We start from the raw sequence: 12009 nt of genomic DNA, 5'->3' as shown, positions 1-12009 counted from the left end.
CTGGGATCTGAGGCCTTCTTCTAGTCTTCAAGGGCACTGTATGCCCGTAGTGCACAGATGTACATGCCTGCAAAACACTCCTACACATAATACAAGAAAATAAACACATCTAAAATCAAACCTCACATTTGCAGTAGAGAGTAGATGGTGACAACTTCCTGTTTGTCAAAGCCTTTGCTCCCTTGGACTAAGGGCGTGCTCTCCTTAAGTGCTGCTGCCACGCAGCCACAGCTGGCTAAGCTTCATGTTCTGCCCAGGTTCTGAGTCCTACTAACATATGGAAGTGTGCTGGGATAGGAATCACTTCCCAGGTGATAGTGTGCTTTAAAGCAGGTCAAAAAATAGTGGCTATTGATATTGATCAACACTCCAAACTGGTGCAACGTTCATGTTAGTCCTAGAGCGCAAACACACTGAGATGGTTTGTAACAAAGTAAACATTAAGCCTTATTTTGCAAGTTTATTTTTTGTCATCCCTCCTTGTAAGTTTTTTAAAAACAAAACCAAACAGCATGTAGTCTTTCTTCTCTTTTTCTCTATTTGAGGGAGGGATGGATTATTTATTTCCTTTGAGACAGGGTCTCATGTAGCCCAGGCTATGACAGAGGATGGCCTTGAATGAAATCCTCCTAGCTCTGCCTTTTAAAGGCTGGGATTATAGGGCATGAATACCATGCCTATGTTATGAAGTGCTGGTGAACAAATTTAGGGCTTCCTGAATGCGAGACAAGTACTTTATCATCTTAGATACATCTCTAGAACTATATATATATATATATATATTTAGGCATAATTTATATATATATATATTTATATATATATATATTTATAGGCATGATCTCATTTTGTAGATCAGTCTGGCCCTGTAACTGGAAGGAATCCTCATGCCTTATCTTGTCCAGTGCTGGGATTACAGGTGTGAGTCACCATGCCAGCTTTTGCTTTGCATTTAACAACACTCAGAAATAATTCTGTATGCATATCACTCAGTGAACACTTTAAAAAACTTTCCTTTTGCTAAAAGTCACTAAAAAGCCTACTGGCTAGGGGGTGGCCAATCAATAAAGTGTTTGCTACCCAAGGACGAAGATCTGAAGTCAGATCCCCGGCACCCACATAAAGAATTGGCCTTGTGGCACATGCCTGTAATCCTAGTGCTGAGTGTGTGGAAAATGTGAATCTTTGGTGCTTACTTGACAGACATCAGCACAGACAGATCAGTGAACTCCAAGTTCAGTGAGAGACTGCCTCAAAAAATAAGGTGTAGAGTTAAAGGGAAGGACAGCTGACACTGACCTCTGGCCTCCAAGTAAAGGCGGGGCGGGGGGGCACTCCCCAGTTATCAGAAGATGAAAACGGCCTTGTATTCTGTAGTGGTCACATCCACACGGGGAATACAGTATGAACACTGGGTTCTTATGGAGACACAAGCAACGAAAGCATTCACAGAGAAATGAGAGAGAAATGGATAGAAAACTTCAAATCAAACTCCAGCACTCCAGAAGCTGAGGCAGATGTCACACATTCCAGGCCAGCTCAGACTACACAGTAAGAGCTTCTGTTAAAACAAACAAACAAACAAAACACTTTATGTAACCTTAGCCAAGTGTGGGTTAGTGGCAGACACTCATCCTCCTAGGACTCACGGGAAGATCAAGAGGATCACAAGTGTATAGTCAGCCTAGGCTACACAGTGAGTTCAAGGCCAGCCTAGATTGTATGAGTCTTGTTTCAAAAACAAACATACCAACCAAATCCAACATGGTAGCACTGGCCCTTAATCCCGGTACTGGAGAGCAGACACAGGAGGATGTCTGTGAGTTTGAGATCAGTCTAGTATACAGATTGAGCTCCAGGCCACCCAGTGCTACATAGTGAGACCATGTCTCTAAATAAGTAGTTAAATGAAAAATTAATAAATGAAGGTTCACAGTGGTTAACTTGCTATCTTTAAATATCTCTAAAGAGGCCGCACCTTCATCCTGTGTTGCTCTGGAAAGCAAAATCTAGATAAAGGGCAGAACGTCACGAGCAAGCATGTTCTTGGTCAACCTAGGATGCTGACTAGGTCTTTGCTTTCCTTCTCAGTGAACTTCGGATCATCAAGGGTCATTTTAGTGGTTTGAATGAGAAGTCCCTTGTAGACTTGGGTATTTGAATATCTGGTTCCCAGTTAGTGGAGCTGTTTGGGGAGGTTAGGGTGCAGCCTTGCTGGAAGAAGTATGCCACTGGGGCAGGCTTGGAGAAGATATGGGCTTGCCCTCCTTCTGTTTGCTCTCTCTGCCTCACACTTGCACTCTCAAGATGTGATCTCTCTGATTCCTGGTCCTGCCGCCTTGCCTGCGACTTACTGCTACGCTTTTCCTTCATGGTGGACTCTGGTCCTTCTGCCGCTGTGAGCACCAGCAAACCTTCCCTCCTATAAGCTGCCTTGATCGGGTGTTTTATCACAGCAACAGAAAAGTAACTACCATAGTGGTCAAGGTCAGGTCAGAGATCACTTGGCTGGAACACTGGAGCCTGCTATGATACTTTCCTGCCCCTTGTTGACCTCCATTCCATCCAGAACCTCAGGAAGGAAGGAGACCCTGTTCTGCATTTCTACAATATATTTCAAAACTTTCCAGGCATGTCCATTCTGTGGCCCAGGGTGGTTATGAATTCAGACAGACACATTTGGGGATGACAAAGTCATGCTGCAAAGTAAATAGGGCAACCCCCAGGCTAGCTAACACCATTGGATGCAGAGCCCAGGTCTTTGTTGGAACCTGTTATGCTCTACACTAATTGCCAAGTTCTGTCTGATACCATTCACAGTTCTGATGGATTTCTGAGAATATACAGTACAAAATATCCCATGACCTCAAGAACATAATTTGAAGATATGTCTTACTTGCAGAACCATAAATGTCATGTTTCCACTTCTTGGAAATTGACACTGAGAGTATGTTCTTAAAATAGACTGAGCTCAACTCGTCCTACAATTCTCTAGAAGAAAACATGTTATCATTTTTAGACATTCATTCTAGGGTGAAAATATAAAAATCATAGTCCATGTGTAATCCATCTTGTGAGTAGGCAGAGCATACTAAAAAGTAGTATACATGCTCTGAGTTAGGGATAAGGAAGGAAAGTGGTCAAGGGTAACAGAATAGAACCAACAAATGCATGGAATGGGGCAGAGAAGAGGGAAATTGGAGGGCACAGCTTGGCAGATAGAGAGAGCAAGGACTGGTGGGCACAGAAGAGTGCCCACAGAATGAGCACAGAAGAGTGGCTGAGAGCACATCCACTTCAGAAGAACTCTTAGGTAAATGAGAGGGACGCTCTCAGATTTCAATCCATTTGTCTTGGAAAACAGACAAGCCTATAGATCTGAGTGATGGTAATATTACTTTATATTTGTATGCTATTTTCTAGTTTTCAAAATGATTTTACCTTTTTTTTCTATCTCAGTGAGAGACATTGTCTCAAAAAACATGGTGGGTGGCTCCTGAGGAACAGCATCTGCATAGCAAAACTCTCTCTCAAGAAACCCCCAAATGGGAGGGGGCTGGGAGTCCAACTGGGTTGGTAGAGCCCTTGCCTAGTGCTGTGCTCTGTATGGCTCCAGGAATTGACCTCACTGGGGTGGCAGGGGAAGGAAGAACTGACAACACACAGACACACTTACAGAAAGTCTGGGATTGGTGATCTGGGCTCTCGGAGAGAAAAGCCACATCATCGTGCAAGCTCAGTGTGTTTACTATATACAGTTGAACAAGGAGACAGGGTTGCTGCAGACAGAGGAACAAGGGTTCAGGATTATTCGATACAGCTGAACAAAGAGGCAGGCCTAGCTAACCTTGGGAGAGGCTCTACAGGGGCGCAGTCTTCAGGCTGTAAACACTGAGGGGCAGAAAGCTGTCAGAGACAGTTCCTGAACACACTATCAACATCACACTCCGACCAGGAAGGCTTTGCCACTCTCTCAAGGCACTGGGGTCCTTGACAAGGCGATGCTCATGCCAGACCTACACTTTCACTCAGGATGTTACTAGGATACAGGAAGTGCTGAGTTCAGTCCTCAGCACTGCATAATTCCAGGCAAGGTGACACATGCCTGAAACCCCAGCACTTGGAGGGTAGCAGAAGGAACAGAGGTTCAAAGCACATTTGGGCTACATAGCAACTTTAAGATTAACCTGGGTTACATGAGACCCTATCTCCAAAAATAAAGTAATAAAATTCTATTGAAATGGTGAGGCCTTGGCTGAATTCTCTAGCACACTATCCTGGTTCTATCCAAATCAGTTTTCAAGTATTTATTAAGGATACTATCTGAAAAATACAATTGATGTTGGGTGGTGCAGCTCAGTGGTAGGGTACTTGGTTGTATCTCAGCCTTTACTTAATCCATAGCACCAAAATAACAAATAGTGGGAAACAAAAACAAAGGAAAAAATCATATAGGCCAGAGAGATCATTCACTTAGTAAAGTGCTTGCCACACAAGCGTTAGGCCCTGACTTCAGATTCCCACTGCCGGTGCAGCAGTGTGCATCTACAATCTAGCACTGGGATCCAGAGAGTTTGCTGGCCACCTAGTCTAACTGAATCAGTAAATGTCAGTTTCAATGAGACCCTGTCTTAAACAGTTGAATATAGAATGATAAAGGAAAACAGTGGCACCAACCTCTGGAATATGCATATACACACAAACATGTGCGCACACACACACACACACACACACACACACACACACACACACACACCCTAAATGATGACAACAGAAGGAATATAATAGGACCTATTAGGACAAAAGCTTGGCAATAGGAAGTCCCAAAGGAGAAGGCTTTGGCATCCAGAAATTCAGTTAAAGAGGGGAAGAATGGTAAAGGCAAGAAAGGTACCTCATTGGGAAGGACAGAGGTCTGATGGCCTAAACTCTGTTTCCCAAATGCTTACAGCAATCTTATTGTAACACATGAATGAGAAATGTAGGCAAGAGTGAAATGTTCCTACAATAGCAGTCAGGATCCTGCTGGCATGGTTGATCATTACTTTGGGTCATTATCTCAGTCATGTAAGCTATGTCTGGGACTATCTCTGCGCTTAGGGAATTGTTTATATCCTTTATCTTAAGGTGATCATCAGTAGGGCTTGTTGTTTCTGGTATCTAGGGTAACTATAAGAGAGAAAGTCTTGGGAGAGTGTAGAAGCATAGATGGAACAAGATGAAACAAAAAAAAATTAGACAGTGATTACGCCCCACCTCACATCCCAGATGTCAAACTATATTTGCATTCTATGGTAGAATTGTGAATTCTCAATGGACCCATAAGTAGAGAACACTTTGAACAGTGTTTGTCCTTTGGTAAATATGTGCCAAGTAGTAAATATTCTCTCTCTCTCCATTTTTTTTTTTTTGTTTTTTCGAGGCAGGGTTTCTCTGTGTCCTAGAACTCATTCTGTAGACCAGGCTGGCTTTGAACTCAGAGACCTGCCTACCTTTTCCTCCTGCGTGCTGGGACTAAAGGCTGCACCACCATGCCAGGCTGTGCCATTTCTTAAGAGTGGCTTCTTATGGCCCTAGGAATTCAACAGAAGCTTTCTTAATGCAATATACATTTGAAAGAATAAGGGGAAATTTTATTTCCATCCTTAGACATTTTGTTTCATTTTATGTGAGGCTGGATCTTATTTGACAGCCCAAGTTGGCCTGGAACTCACAGTAATCCTCCTGCCTCAGCCTAAGGGCTAGGATTACAGATGTGAGTTATCACGTGTAGCAATATCCTTAGACCTTTGTAGAAAGCCTACTTCTTGTCCTCAGATTTTTAAGTCGACAGAAGAACTTGCTCTATATTTCGATGTGTCATCATTCTGTCTGCTTACTTGTTTATCTTGAGACAGGCTGCCCAGGAACCAGCTATGTAGCAGAGGCTGTCCTTGAATGTCACCATCTTTCTGCAGCCGCCTCCCCAGCGGTAAAATTACAAGCTGGAACCACCACATCTAGTTTTATTTGGTGCTGGGTCTCAAACTTTTATTTAACTCTCAGTTTTTTGTGTTGCTGGAGATTGAACCCGAGCCTTGTGTACCTTAGGTAAACGTCCCAGCACTAAGCTGCATTGCCTGTGCTGGTATCATCTCTGAAACTGGGAGGTTTAGGCCTGGTGTGGTGGCGCACACCTTTAATCCCAGAGGCAGAGGCAGGCGGATCTCTGTAATTTAAGGCCAGCCTGGGCTACCCGGAGAGTTCCAGGACATCTAGGTCTACATATAGAGACCTTGTCTCAAACAAACAAACAAATAAACAAATGAAATTAGACAGTTTAGAGCTCTGGTTCTAGACCAGTTAGTATAGCATTATAAAAAAAACACAAACCAACAAAAGAACACCTAGATGATTTGGATTAAGGTACTTGTCCAAGCAAAGAATGACGAGGCCTGGATCAACTTCTGCCCCAGTCTGATAAAGTCCAGAGCACTGCTTGAACATGCAAATCATAATCTTCAAGGAAAGGTAAATAGATGCCCAGAGCCAGCTTTGGATTACAGATATTGCTTATCTAATCTTTGCTGTTTTTTATAAACAAGGCCTCAGATGCAATGGAAGGTAAGGTAAAGTCCAAAGTGAGTGAGCTGAGTCATTCGGTTTCACAGGCTAGTCTATGAGCACATCTTTCAAAGTAGATATAGACACAGGGAAAGTCCAATGACTGCAGTGGGGAAATCAAACTACAGAATTCCAACTAAATGACCCTGTTTGTCTGAACTATCCAACTGAGGGATCGTCAGCTAAAAGGGGCCAGGCTATAGAGATGGCTCATCAGTTAAGAGCAAGTACTGCTCTTCCAGAGACCCAAGTTTGATTCCCAGCGCCCATGTTGGGTGACTCACAGCCACTTGTAACTTCAGCTACAGGGGACCCAACACCCTTTCCTGGTCTCGAAGGCCACCTGGTCTCAGTTGCAGATATACAAAGACAATCACACATACCCATAAATAAAAAATAAAAATGTTTCTTAAAACGAAACAAAAGCACAAGAAGCAGCCAGTAATGGCAAAGGCAGGAGGATTAGAAGTACAAGATAATCCTCACTATGTAACGAGTTCAAGGTCAGCCTAAGATATACAAAAGTGTCTTAAAGGAAGAATTAAATCATACAAACAACTTCTCTCAATTTCTATCCAAGTACATTCATGTCAATTTTTAAATAGATAATAGGAAGTAGTGTTTTATTCTAAAATAAGAACTTTGACTTTTGATATTTAGTATTGTATAAATATTATAAATTCTATTTAAAATTTACATTTTATGGCTGGAGAAATGGCTCAGTGGTTAAGAGTACTCACTGCTCTTGCAGACTACCAGAGCTTAATTTCAGCATTCATATCTGACAGTTCGCAACAACCTGTTAGCTCTAGCTCCAGGGATTCTGACACCCTCTTCTGTCTGCCACAGGCACCATTCTAATGTGCACTTAACAACAGACACACACACTATACACACAACACACACACATCCACTTCAACACAATATTACACATAAATACACACATACACCACACATATACACACCACACATACAACACACATACACACACACACACACACACACACACACACACACACACACACACACACACACACAGTCTTAATTAGGGTTTCTATTGCTGTGATGAAACACCATGACCAAAAAGCAAGTTGAGGAGGAAAGGGTTTATTCAGCTTAAGCTTCCACATCTCAGTTCATTATCAAATGAAGTCAGGACAGGAACTGAAGCAGGGCAGGAACCTGGAGCCAGGAGCAAAGGCAGAGGCCATGGAGGGGTGCTGATTATTGGCTTGCTCAATGCAACTTGTTCAGCTTGCTTCCTTATAGAACCCAGGACCATCAGGCTAGAGATAGCACCACCCATATTGGGCTGCCCACTCCCACATCAATGACTGTCTCATTGAATATTCTTTTGTTGAAGAGACACCATGACCATAGCAACTCTTGGAAAGGAAATCATTTAACTGGGGCTTGCTTACAGTTTCAGAAGTTTAGTCCATTATCAGCATGGTGGGAAGCATGGTGGCACACAGGCAGACATGGTGCTGGAGGAGCTGAGATTTCTACATCCAGATCTGCAGGCAGCAGGAAGGAAAGAGACATTCTTGAACATTTGGAATCCCAAAGCTCACCTCCAGTAACACACTTCTAACAAGGCCACACCTCCTAATCTCTGGCAAGTAGTGCCACTCCTTAATGACCAAGCATTCAAATACATAAACCCATGGGGGCCATTCCTATTCAAACCACTGCAATAACTAATAAAAAATGCTCTACAGGTGAATATTATAGAGGCATTTTTTAAATTGAGGTTCCCTCCTCTCAGATGACTTTAGCTCATGTCAAGTTGACATAAAACTATCCAGTACACACATCATACATACCACACATACCAAATCATACTTACACACACCGCACATATCCCTTCCACTACATAGATAAACATACCACACATATCCCCTCCACCACATAGACACAACATCACACATACCCCACACACATACACATACCACACAAACAGATGTAAATCAAATCTAATTTTATAATGATTTTTTTACAAGTTCAAGTATTCTTTACTCAAAGTTGGAAATGTACCATATTGCATTATTGCAGAAATTCACTGGTAGTACAAAACACTTTGCAGCTGGTGAGAAGGCAATAAAAAGCTGATTTTTAAACTCATTACTATAAATTACTGTTACAATACTTTGCAAATACAGAATTTCAAACTGCACTTTTTTTTTCTAAATTGCCTACAATAGTCAAGGTTCCTGAAGCTAAGGCAGCTGTTTCAGAGAGGAGGGGAAGAGGTAGTGATGTGAAGGGATTTCTATTTCTCTTTTGATGCGCATAGACTTCAGGGCATCAGCCTAGCTGTGTCTGTAACCCAAAACAGCTCTTCACCAGTCTGGACGGCTCTCAGCAAATATGCATATTCTGTGACCAGCATTACCATCATAACTTTTCCATAGCAGTTTGGGTTTACTGAATTGTTAGCAAAACGGATTTCGTTGCCTGTGCAGGTTATGTCATCGTTCAAAATGAACAGGAAGCTGCGTGTGTGTCTGTCGTACACGTTCCCTCTTCTGTCCGCTTCATCCTGAGAAATAATCTCCGCACACTGTTCTGAAATGGATTCCTTTTTTCTGCACAGGAACTTTGATAAAGATCCCCCAGCCTGCCACAGTAGATGGTGACAGCAACAAGCACTTTTTAGAGCCCCACAGAAGACTGCAGTCCTTGCAGGACATGTTTTTGCTGTCCCAATGGTCAGCAGCTCCACATGGGAGACAGAGGTCAGGGTCACACTCTTGGATAGCCAGGCAGCATGGACATTGCTTGGGGTTACACTGTGCTTTGCACCAGCCTCTGGGAAGGCAGTTGTGACGCCTTTTCGGTTGTATCTTTCTGCAGTGTTTTCTTTTCTTCTTTCTTAGAGGAATGTCCATGTCCTCAGTGGGACACATGCTGGCACTGGACTCTTTGACTCTGAACTCACATGCTTGTTTGTGTGTTTTGGTCCCAATTAGCCTAGCAATGGCACAAAAGCTAAGTACCGATAAGGACTCTAAACATTGAGGCTCCACACCACATTCTCAGGAGCTTCAATATTTGGCTTCATTTTTTTTTAAAAGATTTATTTATTTATTATGTATACAGCAAGTGTTCGGCCTGCAGGCCAGTAGAGGGCACCAGATCTCATTGTAGATGGTTGTGAGCCACCATGTGGTTGCTGGGAATTGAACTCAGGACCTCTGGAAGAACAGCCAGTGCTCTTAACCTCTGAGCCATCTCTCCAGCCCCTGGCTTCATTTTTATTGGTGTTTGACACGGAATTTGCTTCAGAGGGGCTGAAGTGTCATCTTTTTTCTCTTCTTCATCATTGTTCTCTCCCGCTTCAGTCCCTGCTTCTCTGTCACTGTCTACATCCTTGGACTCCAGCACACTGGTGGGGTGTGCTGCTCCTGTTATTAGGAAGTCTTCCTCTTTCATGGCCCCTGGGCATTGTGATGTCTTTATCCACTCAGCGGTGAAGGCAGCAGCAAATCCTTAACTCCTTCCAGATGCTGGTAACACTGGCCCCCGAGGCTTGCTGTCCAGAGCTGTTTCTGTGTTCTGCCCTTGTATGTTGGGTGTCGCATAGAAGAGATGCAGGAAACAGTCATGCTTAAAACATCACCTACAGAAAAGTGTATGAAATGAATGTAAGCTTTGGTCCCTCTCAACAGATTCAGCATTTGGTCCATCTATGATTGGGGTGTATTCAGGAGGCAGAGCATCTGGGAGCTGCTGCCTGATGATATATACATATCACCTGGTGATATATTCATATATATAAAATTTCTTCTGCTGTACCCTCATCTGGAAACATTGAGGAAATAACTTCTAAAATTTTATTGGCAAGAAATTTCCATAGTGGGCAACTTTATCATCTTGACTATCTTTTAGATCTTTCTGTTTTTCTTCTCTTTCATCAGGATCATCTCTATCATCATTGTCATCATTATCATTATATTAATCAAGAACATTTACCAATGCCACAAAAATTTCACCATTTATAAATTCACATTCTCTGTCTCCAGGCACTTTTCCACCACATTTTTTTTTTTACTAGTTCTTCAGTGAAAGTGCCATCCTGATCTAGAACTTCATCCCCCATACAGGAATGTTATGTAAAACAGTTTCATCTTTCACTATAAAATTCTGCTGTCAGGGAGACCAAGAATATATTATGGGCCCTGATGCAACTGCACTCAGGGTGTTTAACCAGATGACTTATGCTAGAAAATTCAGGTCACTGGGTCACCAACAAGAAGTCATGATGTGCGTTGGTTGTATCCTTTGCCACTTCCATTCTTGGTTTAATGGTTCCATTCTTCCAGAAGTAAACAGTCTTCATTAGCTCATCTGAACCTCTTGAGCTGTCTCAGGCTCATGCAGTCTGATTTTACATGCTTCCACCAGCAAACTGGTTCTTTCTCAGATTTCTTCCCAGTCTGGCCCATGATTATTCTTTGTCCCATGCACCAGTTCACATCACCCCCACCACTAGGACTCCATTGCCTTCGATATCCCACCGGGTGTTGGATGCAACCCAACCTAAAGCCAAACACAGTGGCCTGCATAAAATAATTCTTTTTGTTTTGTTTTGTTTTTCGAGACAAGGTTTCTCTGTGTAGCTTTGTGCCTTTCCTGAAACTCATGCTGTAGCCCAGGTTTAAAATAATTCTTAAAAATAGCTTACACATTACTAAACTAACCCATTGCTACAAAAGAAAGAGAAAAATCAGATTCCCAATAAACATGTCCAGTTAATAGACAGTGCAGACATCTTCAGACTGACTGTTGAGGCTGGGTGTTGCTCACCTCTATAATGCTAGCACCTCCATGAGACAAGGCACAAACATGAATATATATATATATATATAATATATATATATTATATATATATAGCACATATATACATGTAGCAAAATACTCATAACCATAAAATTAAATAATTAACTTTTAAAAATTAAAAAAATTTCTCTAGTGTTTTTTTCTGGGTGTGAATGGGGGTATAGGACTTAATTTGTTGTAACTTTGACATTAGCTAGAACGTTTTTGTTGTTGTTTTTTTCCTAAGGTCTCAAATAGCCAAGTCTGGCCTCAAACTCTTTGTAGCTTGTGATGATGAAGTATTCTGAGAATATTTCTCATATTTTAAGAGACTGGAACTTTTGCTGGACCTCACAGCCAGAGTTAACAATATACCTTGAAGTCACTTAGGACTTAAGACTACTAGCCTACTGTGTACTCAAACTGTTTGTCTAACCTGCTGTTAAGAGAACAATATAACAGGCAACATTACTTGCCTTGGATTTCCCATGTAATCAACTTTTACAACCATGGCCAATTACAGCTAATGCATAGCTGTAACTTTAAGTTATATACTCTTCCATACCTGGCCCAGAGAATGCATGTGTG

At 42.2% G+C, this 12009-nt stretch overlaps 1 protein-coding gene and 1 pseudogene across 4 annotated transcripts in view; both read right to left on the bottom strand.

Annotated features, from left to right (window-relative positions):
* Window positions 1–12009, bottom strand: part of Rnf125 (ring finger protein 125) — a 79211-nt gene that overhangs the window by 58182 nt on the left and 9020 nt on the right. For 3 of the 4 annotated variants that reach the window (XM_052741621.1, XM_052741619.1, XM_052741620.1), the window contains exon 2: window positions 8022–8117. The exons of the other annotated variant lie outside the window; for it this stretch is intronic. The gene's annotated coding sequence lies outside the window, so the exon portion shown is untranslated. The remainder of the gene's footprint in view (window positions 1–8021; window positions 8118–12009) is intronic. 4 annotated transcript variants of the gene reach the window in all.
* On the bottom strand, window positions 7789–11411 carry LOC128112574 (histone-lysine N-methyltransferase EZH2-like; annotated as a pseudogene).

The sequence above is a fragment of the Peromyscus californicus genome, unplaced genomic scaffold (genome assembly GCF_007827085.1).
Source record: "Peromyscus californicus insignis strain IS unplaced genomic scaffold, ASM782708v3 Scaffold_17__1_contigs__length_78620276, whole genome shotgun sequence".
In the NCBI taxonomy this organism is placed as follows: domain Eukaryota; kingdom Metazoa; phylum Chordata; class Mammalia; order Rodentia; family Cricetidae; genus Peromyscus; species Peromyscus californicus.
The sequence above is the reverse complement of the archived record's forward strand: the minus strand, read 5'-3'. Positions and strand labels throughout refer to the sequence as shown.